The 19969-nt window shown below is 42.9% G+C and overlaps 1 protein-coding gene across 3 annotated transcripts in view; it reads left to right on the forward strand.

Annotated features, from left to right (window-relative positions):
- The window catches only part of OCA2 (OCA2 melanosomal transmembrane protein), a 364555-nt gene that overhangs the window by 26772 nt on the left and 317814 nt on the right, over positions 1-19969 (forward strand). The window contains exon 1 of one of the 3 annotated variants that reach the window (XM_075916334.1): positions 7237-7306. The exons of 1 other annotated variant lie outside the window; for it this stretch is intronic. The gene's annotated coding sequence lies outside the window, so the exon portion shown is untranslated. Of the gene's footprint in view, positions 1-7236; positions 7307-16553; positions 16661-19969 lie in introns of those variants that run through there. One more of the 3 variants, XM_075916327.1, reaches the window with a different exon arrangement.

Here is a 19969-nt window from a genome sequence, read left to right on the forward strand (position 1 = left end):
TATTAACGATGTGCAGCTACATAGTCACAGCTATTAAAGAAAATGTATCACTATTTACCTACTAGGGGCTACAGTCAGTTCAAATTTACCCAAGTCAGTAGTTTTCAACCTTTTTTCATTTGCAGACACCTAAAATTTTTTGACTAGAGCTGTGGACCCCATTTGGAAATCTGTGTCCCCTCTCCTACTCAGGGGCTGGAAAGCATGGACCTAGGCATAATGACAGCTTCCGGCACAGTTTTTCTTTGGAAATAACAGCTGGGCACCAATAATGGTGCTTTACAATTAATAGTATGATTTTTTTTTTTGGCTGGGCTTGTGGATTGAGAGACCATAAAAGCAAGTATGCTTTTGTTTTGACTTTTTTTTGGTTTTGTTCCACCCTCCTTGCCTACTTCTGCTTAAAGCGGGAATAGTGACATAGACATGTGCTTGCACGTTTTCAGTTTAAAATTGCACATCTAATTCTCTGCATGGTTATCAATGTAGAAGAAGGAAGCATTCATAATATTAGAACAACTCCTGTCTGATAATTTCAAAGCACTTTAGAAATCATACTGCTCCTGGGAGGTAAACATTACCCCCATTTTCCATGCGGGAAAACTATAAGAGCATTTCAGCAATTTGCCAAAGGGCATTCAGGAAATCTGTGTCTTTGAACAGAACAGAGATCTCCTGACTCTGTCCTGTGTTTTAACCACCGTATTTCCTCAGTACACACATGCACATTCCTGTCCTAGTTTTTATGCATCTATATCATAGGCCATACTTTGAAAACCAAACCTTTAAAGTTTACAGCATCCCTATACAATTGTGTATTCTATAAAAACTTACCTTCCTCGTCTCATAGCTCTTCCTAGCCAACTTTTAAAACAACTTGACTTCAGGATATTGTGTGTGTGTAATATATATTTATATTAAAAAGTAGTCTGCTCTGGATCTTTGTCCGTCTTACGGCTACTGTCAAAATGAAGTATAGCCACTTGAAAGTTTCCAGAACAGCCTTTCTGTAGGATGTCATAAATTAAAATGTTGGCATTAGGCAGTAACACATACCTTTATCTCTAACAGGCCACTGGGGGAATCCTTCCCAATGTGGGTGACATGCGTTGCTTTTATACACACAGTAAAAAATGATTACCAGGACAAAGCCAGCCCTGCAACTATAGCTGAGCTTTGTATTAGTGGATCCTTATGCAGAATTAGAGCCTCCTCAGCCCACAGCCAGCATAGTAGAGCACTTAGCAAAGATCAGGAGGTGGCAACAGCAAGACATGGATGGAGATGCTACTAGACCCATTTCCTGTAGCCACCTACCTGCCCCAGACACTCCTCCTCTCCCACCCAGCTAACTCAGCTACCTCTTCTCACTTTTCTGTCCTTTCCAGAGATAGGATCTGTGGGTCTGGGCATGCACCACTAAGGAGAACTGTGGCCAATGGGAGCTGTGGGGGCAGTGCCTACAGGGAGGGGCAGCATGAGGAGTCAGGGGCTGCAGAGATATATCAGCCACTCCCAGGAGCAGTACAAGGCCACAGCAGGCAGGGAGACTGCCTTAGGCTGGCTGTGCCACAACTGGGAGCCCCTCTCACCCACACCTCGACCCCCTGTCCTGATCACCCCCCTTGTACCTCCTCCTGCATCCCTGCCCTGAACCCTCCCCTGGACCCCTCACTCCTTCCCAACGCCCTGTCCCAGGTGCTGCCCGCAGACCCCTCCCACACTCCAAACCCCTCAGCACTAGCCTAGAGCCCACATCCCCTCTCACACCCCAACTCCTTGCCTGGTGAAAGTGAATGAGGGTCAGAAAGTGTGAGCGGCAGAGTGTGGGGGGATGGAGTGAGAAGGGCAGAGCCTTGAGGAAGGAGTGGGGCAGGAGTGAGACCTCAGGGGAAGAGGCAGAGTGGAATGGGACAGGGCAAGGGTGTGTGGATTTGTGTGACTTGACAGTTGGCAAGCCTATCCACCACCTGTTTCTGGCTGGGATATATTTCTGCTTCCCACCTGCTTCACTGCTTGTGGACAATTTATGCCTCTCTGTTCACACTCCATACCTGCTCCATACCTGCTAAAGGCCAGGGGGAAGAACATAAGAACAGCTGTACTGGGTCAGGCCAAAGGTCCATCTAGCCCAGTAGCCTGTCTGCTGACAGTGGCCAGCACCAGGTGCCTCAGAGAGGGTGGACCGAAGACAATGATCAAGCCATTTGTCTCGTGCCATCCCTCTCCAGCCTCTGACAAACAGAGGCCAGGGACACCATTTCTATCCCCTGGCTAATAGCCTTTTATGGACCTAACCTCCATGAAATTATCTAGCTTCTCTTTAAACTCTGTTATGGTCCTAGCCTTCACAGCCTCCTCTGGCAAGGAGTTTCACAGTTGACTATGCGCTGTGTGAAGAAGAACTTTCTTTTATTGATTTTAAACCTGCTTATGTTCTTATGTTCAAGGACAGTGGCTTGCTCTGACAATACATGGCATCTTACTCAACTTGGCAGATTTGTCCCAAATGTATAATTAGCTGTTCAAATTTAGTGGTTCCATCAGCTGGTGTCTCCTCCCCTCCCCCGATTTTATGGAAGCACCGAAGAAAGGTTTTAGTAGTTAACACCCCCTCACTACAAACTGTCTTGAATAAAGATCACCTAAATGCAATCCCTTTAAGGCATCCATCTATCTCATGCATAAAATGTAATCAAACTGTTCCCATATCATTGCTGATATTGCTTCATAAATAATAGTCTTTATAGAAAATTGTTGGCAGATGTTTTCCTTTTAAGTATTAAAACACGAAAGAAAATTCAAAACTTGACTTTAAAAAAGAAAAAAACCCAAACCGTTATCTATATATTGCAATTGCATCTCTGCAGATAATCAAGGTAAGCATTGTTGCTCAAGTATCTTAATCATTCAGTCATTGCGGGAAGAGCTTTGTGCAAGTCCATGAGGGAACTAGGCAGCCCTTGCTGACAGATACAGCCTGTAAATATGTAGCCTATATCTTCTACCTGGCCACAGTAGCAAAAGCGGAGGCAGATTATGAAGGCCACACTTATAGTCATTAGCAGCAAATCTGATCACCTCAGAAGTGACTGAGCTTTTCTCAGACATGACATTGAAGAGGGCTGGACTGTTAGAACTATCATAAGATAGGCTTTGGTTTTGTCTGAAGCTTGGTTTTGCTAGCTAATACGCCGCCCAGCTGTGATTTCAAGGTTCTACAGGGGAATGATGCAGACGGTGCCTAGGGCAGACGTGATGGCTCAGTAGATTAAAAAGATGAAAAGAGAGATTTTGCAAGACCGCATGTAGCCTGATGTCAGGATGGAGAGATGATGTTAAACTGGGCCAGCAGCCAGGCCAGATGAATTGGTCTCAAAAGAGGTTCTTAGGGAGAAAAGTCTGGGAACCACTGCTGTACACAGAAAAATGGCTAGCTGTTGTCTGCTAGTTTTCCCTAAGGTTTTTAGGAATTCGGGAGAGGTGTAATAGAATCATAGAACTGGAAGGAACCACAAGAGATCATCAAGTCAAGTCTCCTGTACTCATGGAAGGAACAAGCATATTGGCGATTCCACAGCCTCCGTAGGCAATTTATTCCTGTGATTAACCACGCTGATGTTAGGAAGTTTTTCCTAACATCTAACCAAAAGGGATTTGGAGTTGATAACCTCTTGAGGTCCCTTCAAGTTCTAGAATTCTGTGATTCCATAAGTCTATGATAATGTTATAATTAATAACAACTAGTGTAACTAGATTAGTTGTAGCTATGTCCATCCCAGGATTCTGGAGAAAAAGGGTGCAAAAGGTAATGGTTTTTGAACCAACTTCTGTTGGTGAGAGAAACAAGCTTTTGAGCTACACAGAGCTCTTCCTCAGGTCTACAAAAGGTGTTCATAAGCTCACAGCAAAATGTAAAGTGGAACAGATTGTTTAGCATAAGTTGTTGGTGTCATCCCCCAAACTTTATGAAAATTGGCTTATGAATATGTATAACTCAAAGGTGCTTTAGGTAAAATGCATCATATGACATCATTTTTAAAGTTACAGTCTCTTGAATGTGTATTTTCTATTTGTGTGAATGTAACACTCCAGTATGTGAAGTTAGAAATATGAAGTGTAAACCTGCTTACTAATCTAGAATGCATAGTAAGAGCCATTAGTGGTACTTACAAATGTGGTGGCCCAGTACTCAAGATAATGATCTGTGAATGGTTCTGTTTTTTCTGTAAGCCTGGATTGTAGTTGGTCCTGCCAGGACATGTGGCCAGGCCACCTGCTGCTGGAACCCTTTATGGATCTGGAACTTTTCCATTCAAGTTGAGAGAAGTTTGAACTGAATACAAAGAATTCCTGCCTTGGGCAAAGAGGATATGAAGGAGGGAAACCAAAAAATAGGGGTGGTGGCCACATGCCAGGAGTCCCTGCCACTTACCACCCAGGATGCCTGCTGGAAACATGTAAAATCTGAACAGGAGGAAGGATTGTGCCCAAGCTAGGAGGCTGCCTTGCTTGAGAAAAAGATGATTGGATCGTTTGTGGCATGTAGCAAGTTTCTTAGTGTATTAGGCTTAATTGGCACGTTTTGCTTATTTTGGCTTAGTAACCTACTTTGATCTGTCTGTTTCGGTTTTCATTGGCAATCACTTAAATCCTACTTTTTATATATAATAAAAACACTTTTGGATATTATCAAACTCAGTGTCAATAGTTGTTGTGGGGGGTGGGAGCTGGAGCCTTTTGAGCTTTTTTCTGACTTACACAGTAAGGTGGATTTATTTGGGGTTTTGGTCCCTTTGGAGGTCTGTGTTTCTGGATGCTCTCAAGGCCCTATGGCTGAGCCCTCCCAGAGCTGAGCTGGGTTCAGCATCTATGGTGGTCTGCTCAGGGGCTGTGCCTTGCCTTGGGGAGATGAGAATTTCTGGCTTAGCAGGACAGGGCAGTGAGGTGCCCCTGAAGCAGGTAGGTGGGCTCAGTGGCATGATCAGCACACTGGGTGACAGCCCAAAGAAGGACCTCTGTGATTCAACCCCTCACAGTTGGCACATGTGGTAAGTGACCATTCTAGGTAGAGTAGCCTGTGAACATCGCTGCAGTCAGAGGACAAAAAACAGGGGATTAGTGTGTTACAGATTATTATTGAAACAAAAAACAGGACTACGTAGTACTTTAAAGACTAACAAGATGGTTTATTAGGTGATGAGCTTTCGTGAGCCAGACCCACTTCCTCAGATCAAATAGTGGAAGAAAATTGTCACAACCAGATATACCAAAGGATACAATTAAAAAAGTGAACACATATGAAAAGGACAAATCAAATTTCAGAACAGAAGAGGTATTGTGGGGGGGGGGAGGTAAATGTCTGTGAGCTAATGATATTAGAGGTGATAATTGGGGAAGCTATCTTTGTAATGGGTAAGATAATTAGAGTCTTTATTCAAACTTAGGCGTAAAGTGTTGAATTTAAGCATGAATGACAGTTCAGAGGATTCTCTTTCAAGTGTAGTCTTAAAAGGCCTTTGAAGCAGGATGCAGCAATCAAGTCATTGAGACAATGTCCTTTCTGGTTGAAATGGCAAGAAACTGTTTTTTCTTTGTGATCCTGTCTGATATCTGTTTTGTGGGCATTGATCCTTTGGTGAAGTGTCCGAGACGTTTGTCCAATATACATAGCAGACGGACACTTTCGGCACGTGATAGCATAAATTATATTTCTGGATGTGCAGGAATATGTGTTCTTGATCTTATAACTTACTTGGTTAGGTCCAATAATGGTATCAGAAGAGTGAATATGTGGACAAAGCTGGCAACGGGGTTTGTTGCAAGCGAAGGTACCAGGGTTGGTATTAGTGTGGTATGTCCTGTGGTTGTTGGTAATGACAATTTTCTTCCACTATTTGATCTGAGGAAGTGGGTCTGGCCCACTAAAGCTCATCACCTAATAAACCATCTTGTTAATCTTTAAAGTGATACATAGTCCTGTTTTTTTGTTTCAGCTACACCAGACTAACACAGCTACATTTCTATCACAGATTGTTATTGTAAATCATAAATCCTGTTGTTTTTAGTGTCTTAGCAGGCTAATGAATTCAGGCTTGTCTTTTGACAAGAGGTGGGCAGGCTTAGTTGAGGTTGAGGCCTGATAAGTTTCTTACAGTTTGCACTATTTATGCGAAGTAATCTGTTCCTGCATTTTGCTGTGACACGGGGGTTTCTTTCCCCAGACCAGAAGAGGAGCGCCGTGTGGCTCCAAAGCTTGTGTCTCTCACCAACAGAAGTTGAAGTTGGTCCAGTTAAACACATTATTACTCTGTCTTCCTCAGAAGCTGTCTCTCTCTGTCTAAACAGAGTCACGAGTTGTCTGATCCCGCAAAGTGCTGAGCGCTCCTGCCTGGCTCAGGAACTGGTTCCAAAGTTTCGGTCTGAACATTGCAAAGCTCAGAAGTATTCGCACCTGCAATTTGGATGTATCCCATCTCAGCTAATGTTAGTAATGAATGCTAGAGGCAGTGGTATCTCATGTCTGAAGTGGATCACTGCAGGGGTCAGGAAAGGAAGAATTTTTCTCACTGCTAGCTGTGGAGTATTGTGAAGTTGCCAAGTGCATTATGGGAGTTCTTCACTTTCTTTGGCAGTATCAAAGACTAAAAATTGCAAATTAGTCCAGGAAAAATGTCTCTCTTCCCCCTTTTTCTTCAGATCAGCCTTCACAATATTATACTGTGATTTCTGAGTGGTTCAAGTCAATGTTTTAGATTGGAAAGGAATGTTGTGCCCAGAGAACTTAGTGTTCTAAAGCCAAAAATACTGAAAGGAAAATGGATGATCATGTGGCTACTCTTTCATCCAAGCTTCTCTCAGCTTTTAAAACAGCTGCTTAAGGAATACATTTTTTGCTTCAGAAATGTTGGAGACAAGCTGTGTGAAGGTCTAGTATTCATTAGGAATGGTAGAAGGGTTCACTAATGAACTTGCTGCCTAGAAATACATTCTTTAACAAGCTTTGCCTAGTTATAGGGTTTTCTATTTGCATTCATTAGGATGAACTGAATAAAGATATTATCTTTCATTTGTGAAGCTGTCATAACCATGAGGGATGGCCAGCAGCCTGGGGACTAAGGGGTTAACAATGTGCCATGTACCTAGCCAGGTAGCAGTCAGCCAATAGAAATGCAGATAGGGATTTCAAACTGAGACAAAGGGATTTTTGGGTTTTCCCTCCTTTGTCTCTGAGCCAGTTTGCTCTCTGGATACTGAAGGAGACATGAGACATGTCTCTCTCCAAGAAAAAGACTCTTCATAATGTGTAAGTAGGGTAAAGTCCAGATAAATCCATCAAGTTTTATTGTTTTCTGCTTTGGGAGTTTGGATCTGATGTTTGTGCTGTTAGAAGTGGGTTTTTCCTTTCTTTTGTAACTAAGTCCTGAGCCCATGGGGATCCTCCATGAGTATATTAATTGGTGACCTTTTCCATCTAGTCATTATGCTTGCAACGGTACTATTGTTTTGGATAATAAAAGTTCTTTATTTTTTTAACTAACCTGGTATTGGTTCATTTCTATGTCCTGGAAAATGTGTTTGTGGATATCTGCATGCCTCTGACTAGTGGACAGTGACCACAGACTGCAGCTTGTATTTTCTCTTTTCTTTTTCAAGCTCTTTGGGGAAAAGAGCGTGAGGTACCCCTGAGAGTTTTAGGGAGGAGGTTTTCCAAAGTGACCTCTTCCCTAGTTTTTTTTCCTTGTGATACTTGGGTGGTGTCAGTGGGGTTTTATTTCCCAAAGTCTGGGTGTTAAGGTTTTGGGGGAAGTTTTGTACCAAAGCTTATAGAGATCAGGTTTTGGGGTGCTTTTGTGGGCCCCCACTTCTGCATTCATCATGCCAGAGTGGGGAACAGCCTTGACAGAAGCTAACTTGAGCAGTAGAGTTTCCTTTATGAATGGTATCTGACCAAAGGCATATAATCTGGCCTGTCTTCCAGTCCCTCTGCTTGGCTCTCTGGAAGAATGTAGGGTACCAGTGTTTAGCAATTGTTATGAAATTTGAAGCAAACCAAGATTGCAGTCCATGTGACTGACTGTTACATGTGCAAAGGAGAAGTGGCACGGCTAGTATGCAACTCCTAGTGAGCAGCAGTCTGCCTCAGACCTTGTAGAGAACAGAACACGTGTATGTTAGGTGCTGGAGTTATGACACATTTGCTAATGTGAGCCAGGTATCTAAAGTGCCTTTGCACAGTTTGCATTGAGATATACAGGGCAGAATCTTTTGTGGACCCTGGTGCCTGGACCATGGCCCTACCCCTACTGTGCCCTGAGACCTCACCCCGCTTAGCCTCTTTCTCCTGAGATCCCACCCATGCTCCACTCTAAGGCCCACCCCGCTCGACTTCTTTCCTCCAAGGCCTTGCCTGTTTCTCCTATGGGGGAAAGTGGAGCGAGCAGTGGGAAAGGGTGCAAAGGAGTGAGTGGGGGGCGGAGCCTTGGGAAGAAATGGCAAGTGAGGGCAGGGCCGTGGGGTGAAGTGGGACACAAAGTTGACCCTGGAGTCCCTTCTGAGTGTGGGCCTGGCACCACTGTAAACTCGATCCTGGACATATACAATTACAAATTGTGGTCATGGTGGACCAGACTTAGGTTTTTAAAATTTTATTTTGAGGAATAGTAATAGAGATGCAGCAGCCGTATTAGTCTGGTGTAGCTGAAACAAAAGACAGGACTATGCAGCACTTTAAAGACTAACAAGCTGGTTTATTAGGTGATGAGCTTTCGTGGGCCAGACCCACTTCCTCAGATCATCACCTAATAAACCAGCTTGTTGGTCTTTAAAGTGCTGCATAGTCCTGTCTTTTGTTTTGAGGAGGGTTTATTTAGAGTCCGTCATATTTTTTTGCTGGGGCAAAGAGTAGAATAATGGAGGTTGTTGGCAAAATGCTTCCTAGGCCTTGCAAACAGTGGCTGTGTATTGGCCCTGCAAGTTCATTTGCTCAGTTTTTTATATAAAACACAAAACAAAGAATTTATAAGTGCATCCATTTTTCACATTATGGGGCAATTTAGTGTAATATGATTTTTTTTCGAGGTATTTGTACAGCCCGCCATCACTTGTGTGAGGAAGAGAGCATAGCTATTATTAGGTTTTTTTTTATGTCATTAGGTAGCACAAAACTCCAAGACAAAATAAAATACAGAAAATACTCAAAGACAAAGACACTCCATCACCTGTGGGCAAATGCTTTTGACAAAGCAGTCACTTCATATGTGATTTTTCAACACTTGTCCTCAAAGTCAACTGCAGAACAAAAGGTGAACCTGGGGATTTAAATTCCTAATGCTGCTAGGCATTAAAAATCATGTACTTTACAAGGGACACTGCTTTCATCAAACACACACACACACACACACACACACACACACACACACACACACACACACACACACACACACACACACACACCCCTGCTAACCCTTAATGGCCCACTTCAAGCTGCTTTTGCATAAAAATCTAACTTGTATTGCCCCATACATCTGAAGCATGCATTTCCCTTATGTGTAATAATCTGTCACTTCTGAAATGCTTTGATTCCCTTCCCTTCTGCATAGCTTGGAAACTTGTATCTTCTTCCTGCAGAATTTGGTCCAACAATCAATATTACCTTCTCTCTCTCTCTCTCTCTCTCTGTCAAAAAAATCACTTTTAGTAGTTAGCTGCTTAAGTTATTTTTCTAAATGTTGTATTAAACCTCCACAGTCACTGACAAACCAAATGATAGAAATGTAGCTGTGTTAGTCTGGTCTAGCTGAAACAAAATACAGGACTATGTAGCACTTTAAAGACTAACAAAATGGTTTATTAGATGATGAGCTGTCATGGGCCAGACCCACTTCCTCAGATCAAATAGTGGAAGAAAATAGTCACAACCATATATACCAAAGGATACAATTTAAAAAAATGAACACATACGAAAAGAACAAAAATCACATTTCAGAACAGAAGGGGGATGCGGGGGAGGAGGGGGGAAGGAAGGTAAATGTCTGTGAGCTAATGGTATTAGAGGTGATAATTGGGGAAGCTATCTTTGCAATGGGTAAGGTAGTTGGTGTCTTTGTTGAGCCCGACATGTAGAGTGTCGAATCTTAGCATGAATGACAGTTCAGAGGATTCCCTTTCAAGTGTAGATTTGAAAGGCTTCTGGAGTAGGATGCAGGTAATTAAGTCGTTGAGACAGTGTCCTTTCTGGTTGAAATGGCAAGAAACTTTTTTCTTTGTGATCCTGTCTAATATCTGTTTTGTGGGCATTGATCCTTTGGCGAAGAGTCTGAGACATTTGTCCAATGTACATAGCAGACGGACACTTTCGGCACATGATAGCATAAATTATATTTCTGGATGCGCAGGAATATGTGTTCTTGATCTTATAACTCACTTGGTTAGGCCCAATAATGGTATCAGCAGAGTGAATATGTGGACAAAGCTGGCAACGGGGTTTGTTGCAAGCGAAGGTACCAGGGTTGGTATTAGTGTGGTATGTCCTGTGGTTGTTGGTAAGAATCATCTTGAGGTTAGGTGGTTGTCTATAGGAGACTATGGGTCTGTCTCCCAGAGCTTCTTGGAGTTTAGTATCCTGTTCCAGTATAGGCTGTAGTTTATTGATAATGTGTTGGACAGGATAATGTGTTGGACAAACCAAATGTCTGTTTTTGTGCCTCTCTCAATTTATGTTTACAGAGAAAAGGGCAATAAGGGTATGTCTACACAGCAGTGTTTTTCAGAATAACTGGGGTTATTCCAAAATAACTTAGTCCATGTCTACACTACAAGCAGTTATTTTGACATAATGTTGAAATAATGGCGATCTGGAGGACTTCTTACTCTGACTCCTGTAACCCTCATTTTACAAGGAGCAAGGGAAGTCGGAGGAAGAGTGCTCTACCTCGGACTTCCTGCTGTGTAGACAGTGCCAAAAACTGAAATGAGCTATTTTGACTAAAGCTACACAATTGACACAGCTCAAATTGCATAGCTTATTTCGGCTTTAGCCCGGCTGTGCCCTAACTGAATAAAATTAACATCTTTGGAAACATTTCTGCAGCAGTAAAATCCTAGACCAGAAGATCAATGGGGGGCCCAGCTGGGGCCCAGACCATCTCTACAGGGGGAGAGGGGAGAGAATTGCCACCCACTTCTGCTCCTGGCCCTCTCCCCCAGGTGCTGGCCCTATGTCCAAGGCCCTAGCTTCCAGCCGCACAACTGAGGTCTGGCTGTGGCTGCTGGCCCCATGCCCAGGGCCTTGGCTTCTAGCCAAGGCTCTGCTCCTGCTCCCCAGCTTTACCCTCAGCCTTAGCCCCCTTACCTTTGTCCATGTCTCATCCTGTAGCTCCCCTCCTGGCCCTGCCATTGGAGGGCCAAGGGGGCACAGAAAGGGATAAAGGGTAGTGTGAGGTATAAACTTTGGTGACAACTGTACTAGACTTTAGTTTTCCTGAGTTAAAGCAATAAGAAGTTAGACCTAATATTATTAAGCCATTTGGAGCAGTTTCAGTTTCTCCTTCACCTTCACAGCATAGCCCTGCTTCACCTATAATTTCTTATTCACTATTGAGAAGTTGACTCCAGCCTCCATGCAGCTCAGGATGCCAGCCTCTGTATCACGTGCTTGTTAAATTTACAGTCAAGCACCTTTATGCTTTCTCCCATGCTGATCTTCCTGGTTGGGAGGCCCTCTCCATAAATAGATGCAGAAGTAATTCCTCTCACTTCAAATCCCTCTTCAAATCTCTCCTTCACTGCGAGACTTGCAAAAAAACTCAGCAATGGCTGGGCAACTTGTATATCAATATCACTGACTATCATAATGACCAATATTGTCTCATTGTTTCCTTGTCTTTCCCCATCTGTCTGTGTTGTATCATCTTTTGTCTCTTGTCTTACGCTGTAAACTTATGGGGGCAGGAACCTTATATTTGTTCTATGCTTGTACAGCACCTAATAGAATAGGGAAAAGAACTGCAGCCTCTCATCTCTCCAGTTCAGTGCTAATGTCATGCTGTTTCTTCGTTCCCTCAGCTTGGGGATTTCTTCAGCTGCTGGAATACAATTTCAGTTTCTCAATCAATATTAAGTGGTTTTTGTTCCATTTGATCAAAGTGATGGTTGTGGAAATGCTCTTATTTATATATCTGAAATTTCTATTCCCATGAGTACTTAGGAAAAAATCATAGATGATAAAATTCCTACAGAAATTACCAAAAAATCTCATCCCTCTCTCCACAAAGTGAAAAGTGTACTTCTTTGCTGTGTCTTTTACTTCTTTGCTGTGTCTTTTATAAACAGCACATTGCATGCATATGCATGCCAACCAACTTGCAAGTTTTCCCCTGGGAGAGGACTGGAGAGGGGGAACTATATGCAACACTGACAGATACTAGTCATATTGCTTAATGGATAGTTGGAATGCATTCAGATACTGCAGTGGTGGGAGCAAATTATATGAAAACCTTAAAAAAAATGACCTCTTATGAGCTGGGCACTAGAATTTTCTTCAGTGATTCAAAAGACAGTGGCTTCATCTGTCACTTCTACTCAAAATGAATTCTGCAGTTTATTAGGTTACCCTATAGGAAAAATTTAGGGGTACTAGGTAAAACTTTCATGAGAAACTGAAGTCCCATTTTTAAAAGTGACTTATGTACTTAAGAGGCTAAATTCTGCTGATTTTTGGCTCCTACGTGTGTCGCCTTTGTAAATGGGACATGAGCTCCTAAGTCACTTGGACACTTTTGAAATGTTAACTTATAGCCTAAATTTTTCTTTGCCCAGTTTCAGCCTATGGCTCCTAGTTACATAGCATTTGGGCCCCTGTCATAACTCCTCTCCTTTCCTGGTGAGCCCAGTCCTCTGCATTTGGCCAACATCTTCATGTGTGGTTCTTTTAATCTGTTCTTTGATCCAGTGGCGGTCGTGCTTGTGTACCGTCACTATTTTGAATATAATGTCATTTGTTTTCCCTTTTGTGGTATTAGTGTGCCCTGAGCTGTACACGGCTGACATGCCTACCTTCACTTGGGTAGGGGCATCAGATTTCAGGGATGGGAACGAATGCAACTCCAACTGAATGCCTATTTTTTTGGGAGACAGCCTGTAAGGTTATAATGCATGGGTTCAGTGCATGTGATTATCCATGTCTCCTGCTTGTGGCTAGTCTAATGAGTATAAAAACACCCTACTAATATCTCTGAGGGTGTTTTGCTTTAACTGAAGTGTGCCAAGCTTGTATTTTTTACTGCTGAAGGGTGTGAATTTGATCCCACCGACAAGTGTGGTGGTGTCTCTATGTGGGGACGGCTCATCACAAAGGCACTGTGGGGGGCTCTGTACTGCTAGATGTTTGGTAGGGAGGGACAGGAAAAACACATCCTCGCCTAGAGCATGAAGAGACTCTCGAGCTGCTCCCTATGTGCTACAGCCATTGAAGGGTTGCAGTAGACCCTGTAGCTCACGTACCTGCTCTTCTGAGGGAAATGACAATGGGACTGAATCATGGGCAGTGGGAGGAGGCCCAGCTGGGGGAGGCAGCCAAAGCCCCGCACCTTCCCCCCCCAAAGCCACACCCTGAGACTCTGCCCCTTCACAACCTTCTACCCCCCGGCCAGCCACACCCCATCAATCGGGGCTGCTGGGCAGTGTGGCTCCAGCCTCCAGGGAGCTGCATGGCATGGCTCCTGCCCCTCCCAGGCAGCCAGTGTTGGTGGTTTTGGGAAGGTAATGCCTTCCCTTTGCCTACATTACTCACTGCCCATGGGATGAATTCATGGGTCTGATGCCATCACCTTCTCACTTCCCCATGTGCTTGAATGCCTTGAGTCCCAAGGGAGTTTGCAGAGTGGAGTGGGTGGACTCTGCATCATCCAAGCATCCTGGCCCCAAGGACACACGGCAGAGCCAAACTATTTTTAGGACCCCTCACAACTGTGCAGTGGGCAGGTTTCACCACTCGTCAAACATCCCTTCCAAGCAGGAAGCAAATGTTTTAAAACAGATGGGGGACCTACAGCCTGGGAATCGTATCCAGCCCCTGGCTTGCCTGGATCTGGCCCCTGAGGCTTGAGGTTCTCCCCCATCCCCAGCATCAGGGACCCAGCACTGGCACTCCAGCTGTGGCTGCCATCCGCAGCCCACTCTTGCACCCTCATTCCCCTCCTGTACCCCAAACCCCAACCTTGCTTCCCACAGTCTCCTCCCACACACGGAACCCCTCATTTTTTGCCTCACCTGAGAACCTAAGTGAAGCCCGCTACTAGCTCAGGCCCCCTTAGATCCCAGCGTGCGAGGGAATCTGGGAAGTGTTTTTCTGCTTCTCAGCCAGGGGGCCACATGAGTGAGGGTATGTCTACACTACCCTCCTAGTTCGAACTAGCGGGGTAATGTAGGCATACCGCACTTGCAAATGAAGCCCGGGATTTGAATTTCCCGGGCTTCATTTGCATAAACTGGGCACCGCTATTTTTAAATCCCCGCTCGTTCGAACCCTGTGCCACACGGCTACACGCAGCACAAACTAGGTAGTTCGGACTAGGCTTCCTAGTCTGAACTACCGTTACTCCTCATTCCATGAGGTTCGAACGAGCAGAGATTTAAAAATGGCGGCGCCCAGTTTATGCAAATGAAGCCTGGGAAATTCAAATCCCAGGCTTCATTTGCAAGTGCGGTATGCCTACATTACCCCGCTAGTTCGAACTAGCGGGGTAGTGTAGACATACCCTGAGTGTTTTGGTTTTGTTTGTTTTTTTTGCTTCTCAGTTTTGTGCAGCCCCTGACTGATTTTCCATGGGTCAGTGGCCCCCATCCCAAAATGAGTTCCCTACCTCTGTTCTACACATTGTATGGGCCTGTTCCCAAGTCCAATGAAAACAGTGGAAAGGCTTGCATGGGCTTCAATGGATCAATCTCATACTTCACACATTCTGAAATGTTCCTTTTGGAATTACATTTTTTCATGAGCTTTAACTGATCATAAAAAAATCAGTTTGACAAATCAGCAGTTGTACTTCAGAGTGTTCACAGTCCTTGAGGAGTCCTCTTTTGTAAGAATTACTTGGAAGCAATGAAATTACTGAATTTATCTTTGCTGTATCACAGAGCAATACCACTAGCCATGCTGAAACACCAAGGTTGGGTGTTTTTTTTTTAATCCTTCTGTTAATTTCTTTCCCAATAACCAGTGTTTATGGGGCTGATGCTGAGTGGTACAAACATGCATGGAAACAAGTTTATTTAAAATGTGGAACTGATGAGAGAGGCTGGGAGATGGAATTGGGTTTGGGCACTATCCAATTTCCAGACATGTGAGTGCAAATGGCAGTCTCATTCTGTCTTTTGGTTCTGTTTGCCCACCTCACCCTTTGATTCAGACAGACGTCAATGATTAGAGGATGGGCATGCCCACTGAAATGGAAAGCAAAACTTCTATAGGATCAGAACTAGGCCCAATGTGTGCAAAAGAAACTAAATAGAAACCAGCCAGGACTGACATCAGCAGAGCTACTTTGATTTACATTAGAAAATGTTTTGCTATCTGTAATGACTGTCATCAGGAAAAAGTTTTGGTCTTGTTAATTGTAGAAAAATTCTCCTATCCCTGGCTTATTTTGCAGCTTATGGCAGTATAAGCCCACAACAGGGGAGCCAAGCATTTTTTAAACGTAGCTGCTGAACCTTTCACCACAGAAAATAATTCCTTTTTTTTTTAAGGATACTTGGGGTGGTTTCAAATGCTGAATATAGCAGTAGAAGGAAATAAAATGCTGACACATTCCATTGGACAAAATGCTCTCATGTATCAGGGGCTGCACTAATAATAAACAATTTAATATGGTTAATTTTATCTGAAAAAGTGTTAAACTCTAGTCTTACCGATCTGTGTATTTTAATAAAACAATTCTCATTCATTTTTCAAAAGCAACATGATGCATTGCACAAAGCTTGTTTCATCGTCTGAAATGAATACTGTACCAAAGAGCTATGATTTCATGCATAAACCCTGGAGCATTTTGCAAAACAAACTGCACCATCTGTTTGATATTATGCCATGGGAGACCGGTCTGAAAGCTATATGCCTAGGCCACTAGTGTGCCCACTGGCACCGGAGCACTATAAGAAAAAAGATCTTTTATTCCTAGTTTGCCGGCCATTTGAACAAGAGGATAAACCAACAACACGATTAACTCTGCTTTTTTGCACCTGTTGGTTCTCTTTTCCCCCCATAGTACAGCTGCTGGGGCATATGGATACTCTAATTCCTTCATGCAGCGAGGTTCCTTAGCCTAAATTTGTTCCACAGAAGATACGATAACAGAGGACTAGAAAAATGTGACATGAAGATTTACTACATATTGGTATTCTAGCTGCTGCTGCAATTTGAAGCACCTGCAGTTTATCAAGTTAGACATAAGAAAGATTGACACAATGGGAATAACAATAATCTAGACATGTCACGGGGAGGGGGGGAATAACACAGTTTTCTGCACAGTGCTTCAGTTAGCCTGGCTTTCAGACAGTCTGCAGAGTCATTTTAAATTTTGAAGAAAAAAAAATCATGATATTCTCTTCTGAGACTGAGGATTACGTACCTCTCCTTGCTGATTTTATCCTCTTCCAGATGGTAAACATTCCATTTTCTTGTATTTCATATCGAGATAAAATTAACAGGGCTTGCTTTAATTTATAATTTTTTTATGATAAAAATAAGGAAATAAGCAAAGAAACCTATTTGTCATCCTCTCTCCCCAAAATAGGGTTCAACTGTATACACATTTACATGTGTGAAGTATAAAAACAATTTTAACAAATTGTTAATCTCCACATCAACCAAAAACTGATTGTGTGTGTGTGTTATCCTTGAGAATGTTTCTCAATAGCTTTTCCTATACGCATGATAGTCTGTAGTATCTTTATCTTGGAACATTTTCACAGTCATGGGGACTTTAAAGATGTAATGAAATTTGTGTTTTCTTGGGAGAGATTTTCTTGAGAATATAGTATGCACTTACAGCCGCTCTTGAGCACCATCTTAGATAAGAGTGAGTCCTTCTAATGAATGTGTAACTGAGAGTTATATTACCAGGTTCCCAAAACATCCTCTATCAATAAGAAGGATCCAATGCTTTTCTCATTTGTGAGGATTGCTTCATGTTCTGGAACTAAGGTTGCACAGGAAGCCTTTGGATTAGATGAAGGATATTTAGATTTTGTTAATACAAATAGTGTTTATGCTAGTGACATTTTAAAGGAATATACAAATATTATTTTTACACAATGATTTCAAAAAAACTTGCATGGATATCAGAGAGGAGAAAAAACCTTCAGGCCATACATTTAGGCCACGAGGGAAAAGAGATTATTTTTTGCTTTCAGGCCTGCTGTGTGTCTCTGATCCCACATAATCTTCTTCAATATCTTAATAGGAGTTGGTGCTTATTTTGTTTGTCTATTCTAGGGGAGCCTCCTGTTCAATGTGACTCCAAAGACTGAGAGAGACTGAGTCCTAAATCTAAATATTCAATTTTAAAATACTGTTTCTCATAACCCACCTTTTCCCTATACTAGAGCATGCCCCAGGTCCAGAGAGGTAGTCAGCGAATAGACACCTCTGCTCTACTCTCTTGTCTTAGCTCTCCAAAGCTGTGGATAATTGGCTCTTGCTGTGCGGTGCTGCCTTTGCAGGATCCTTGCTATGACATAGCCTAGACTTGCTTGGATAATATTGCCTGAATTCAATGAGTTATTCAGGAAATTTCATGCTAGTAAAAAGGTTGTTTTCATTTGTCCTTTTTTTTTATGGAGCTGGGAAACTGTTGTGGACATGCACAAATTTTCAAAGATAATAGTCCCACATAATATTTATTAATCACCCAGCACTAATAACAGATGCTGGGGAACCTGCTAGGGAGTCTCTATTGTTTCAGATAAGTTCTTTTTAGTGCATTGCACATTGTCTTATTAAAAGTGGAATTTCTAAATGGATAACATATTAAAAGGCTGGCTCCATGCTACCAGGGATCCTTGATCAGTCTGATATCAAAGCATGGAGTCCAAGGAGGTGCCACTACAGAAGAGGAACTGGCAGGTGATTCAAAGTACCATGCAAGCAATGGGCATATCTAGTGTGACATCATAAAGAAATGGCAGTTTTAAGTCAAGTATTTATACTCTTCTTAGCCTGTTCCATGACTTCTCGCTTCCACATCCTTATGCCTGAAACTCACTCCTGTCTTTAGTGAACAAACTGAAAACTTTTCATTTAAATCTTTATTTTAAAGTGTTTCCTACCTGAAGCCTCCACATGTTAACCCACTATAGAAAGCAGTTAGCAAGGATGCTGTATCAGCTCCTATTAAAGACAAAACAAAACAACTACCCTCCCTCCCCACAACAAACTAAAATCCTCTCAGCACTCTTAGGCCTATGTGCAACAGGCAACTTGCTCCAGTGCAGTCCTCTAACTTAAATAATTCCACATGGTAAAATGGGGCTCAAAATGGTCTGATTTATTGGCATATGTCATGGTACAGTGCATTTGCACTAGGAGTTTGCACTGACATAGATGCATGGGTACAAGTTTCTCTGATACACACCAGCCCTATGACACAACTACCCTCTAGTTTACCCAGGGGATTTTCTGTGCATTGTTTCACTGGTTCATAAACTCTGTGGGTTAGGAACTGAGTTGTCTTCTGTTTTGTAAAGTTCAGGGCATTCTGTTGGCACTTAACTTCTACACACATAACATACAATATACATACGCTTATAACAAATTAGTGGAGGAATTCGGTATTTCTTGGTGAGGTGAATGGCTTTTTAAAATGTTAGTTGCAATCAACCCTTTAAATGGCAACTGTACATATTTCTGTATGGTCTTAGTGAAATAATTGCTTTTGAAGATCAGCCTGCCTGCCACAAGAGGTCACTTCATCCCTGTTTTTATTCCAGATCATTGCGATGGTCGATGTTTCTAAAAAAGGAATGTATGGGAGAGAGAGGGGATGTATTTTCAAGTAGTTCCAGGGACTGGCATCTTAATTGAAACTCTGCTTTAAAGTGTATTTAATGCAACCTTACAAAATTGTCACAAACTTACCAGGTGAGGCAAAAAATTACTAGCCCTTCCTTATAAATGTGACACACATAGCCTTTTCCAACTATCCTTATTTGGACACATACTTGTACACCGACGGACAGACAATCATTCACTTTGGTTGCTTTGACAAACATACAACTGCTGCCACTTAACTTTTCACGAGTTCATGTTTGCATCTTCTGTGCATGTGAGCATGCACACACTTTCTCTCACACATACTTCACAATAAACTGTCATTTGCTCTTGTTCTCTTTCTCTCTCTTTTCACATCAGATTCTCTGTTTCTTTCACATACATTTCACATGGGGTGTCTTCCAAAAACATACAAGGCAAGGTGAAGAGAAGATTCAAAACCTGTGGTATGTGCTATATGAAAAGTTCCACAAACCTTAAGAAAGAGAAGTTTCAGGGGGTAGCCGAGTTAGTCTGTAACAGGATAAACTTAAATGGTCTGGTAGCACTTTATAGACTAACAAAACATGGAGATCAGTGGTCTCTGTGGGTGCCATGCAGTGCCCGCCAGGGCATTTATGCGTGTCCACTGAGTTATCAGGGCCAGCCCAAGCCATTCTTGCGCCCCAGACCCTGGGTGTGCGGCGCATGCGCGGCTCCCACCCCTGGGCATGCCGCACATGAGCGGCCCCGCCCCCAGGCGCCTTGCAGCCCCAAAAGTTTGGGGACCACTGATGTAGATGGTATCATGTGCTTTCGTGGTCATGATCATGGCATCATGAGCTCTGGTCATCTGAAGAAGTGGGCTGTGCCCATGAAAGCTCATGATACCATCTCCATGTTTTGTTAGTCTATAAAGTGCTACCAGGCTATTTGTTGTTT

This window comes from Pelodiscus sinensis, chromosome 1, assembly GCF_049634645.1.
Source record: "Pelodiscus sinensis isolate JC-2024 chromosome 1, ASM4963464v1, whole genome shotgun sequence".
Classification (NCBI taxonomy): domain Eukaryota; kingdom Metazoa; phylum Chordata; order Testudines; family Trionychidae; genus Pelodiscus; species Pelodiscus sinensis.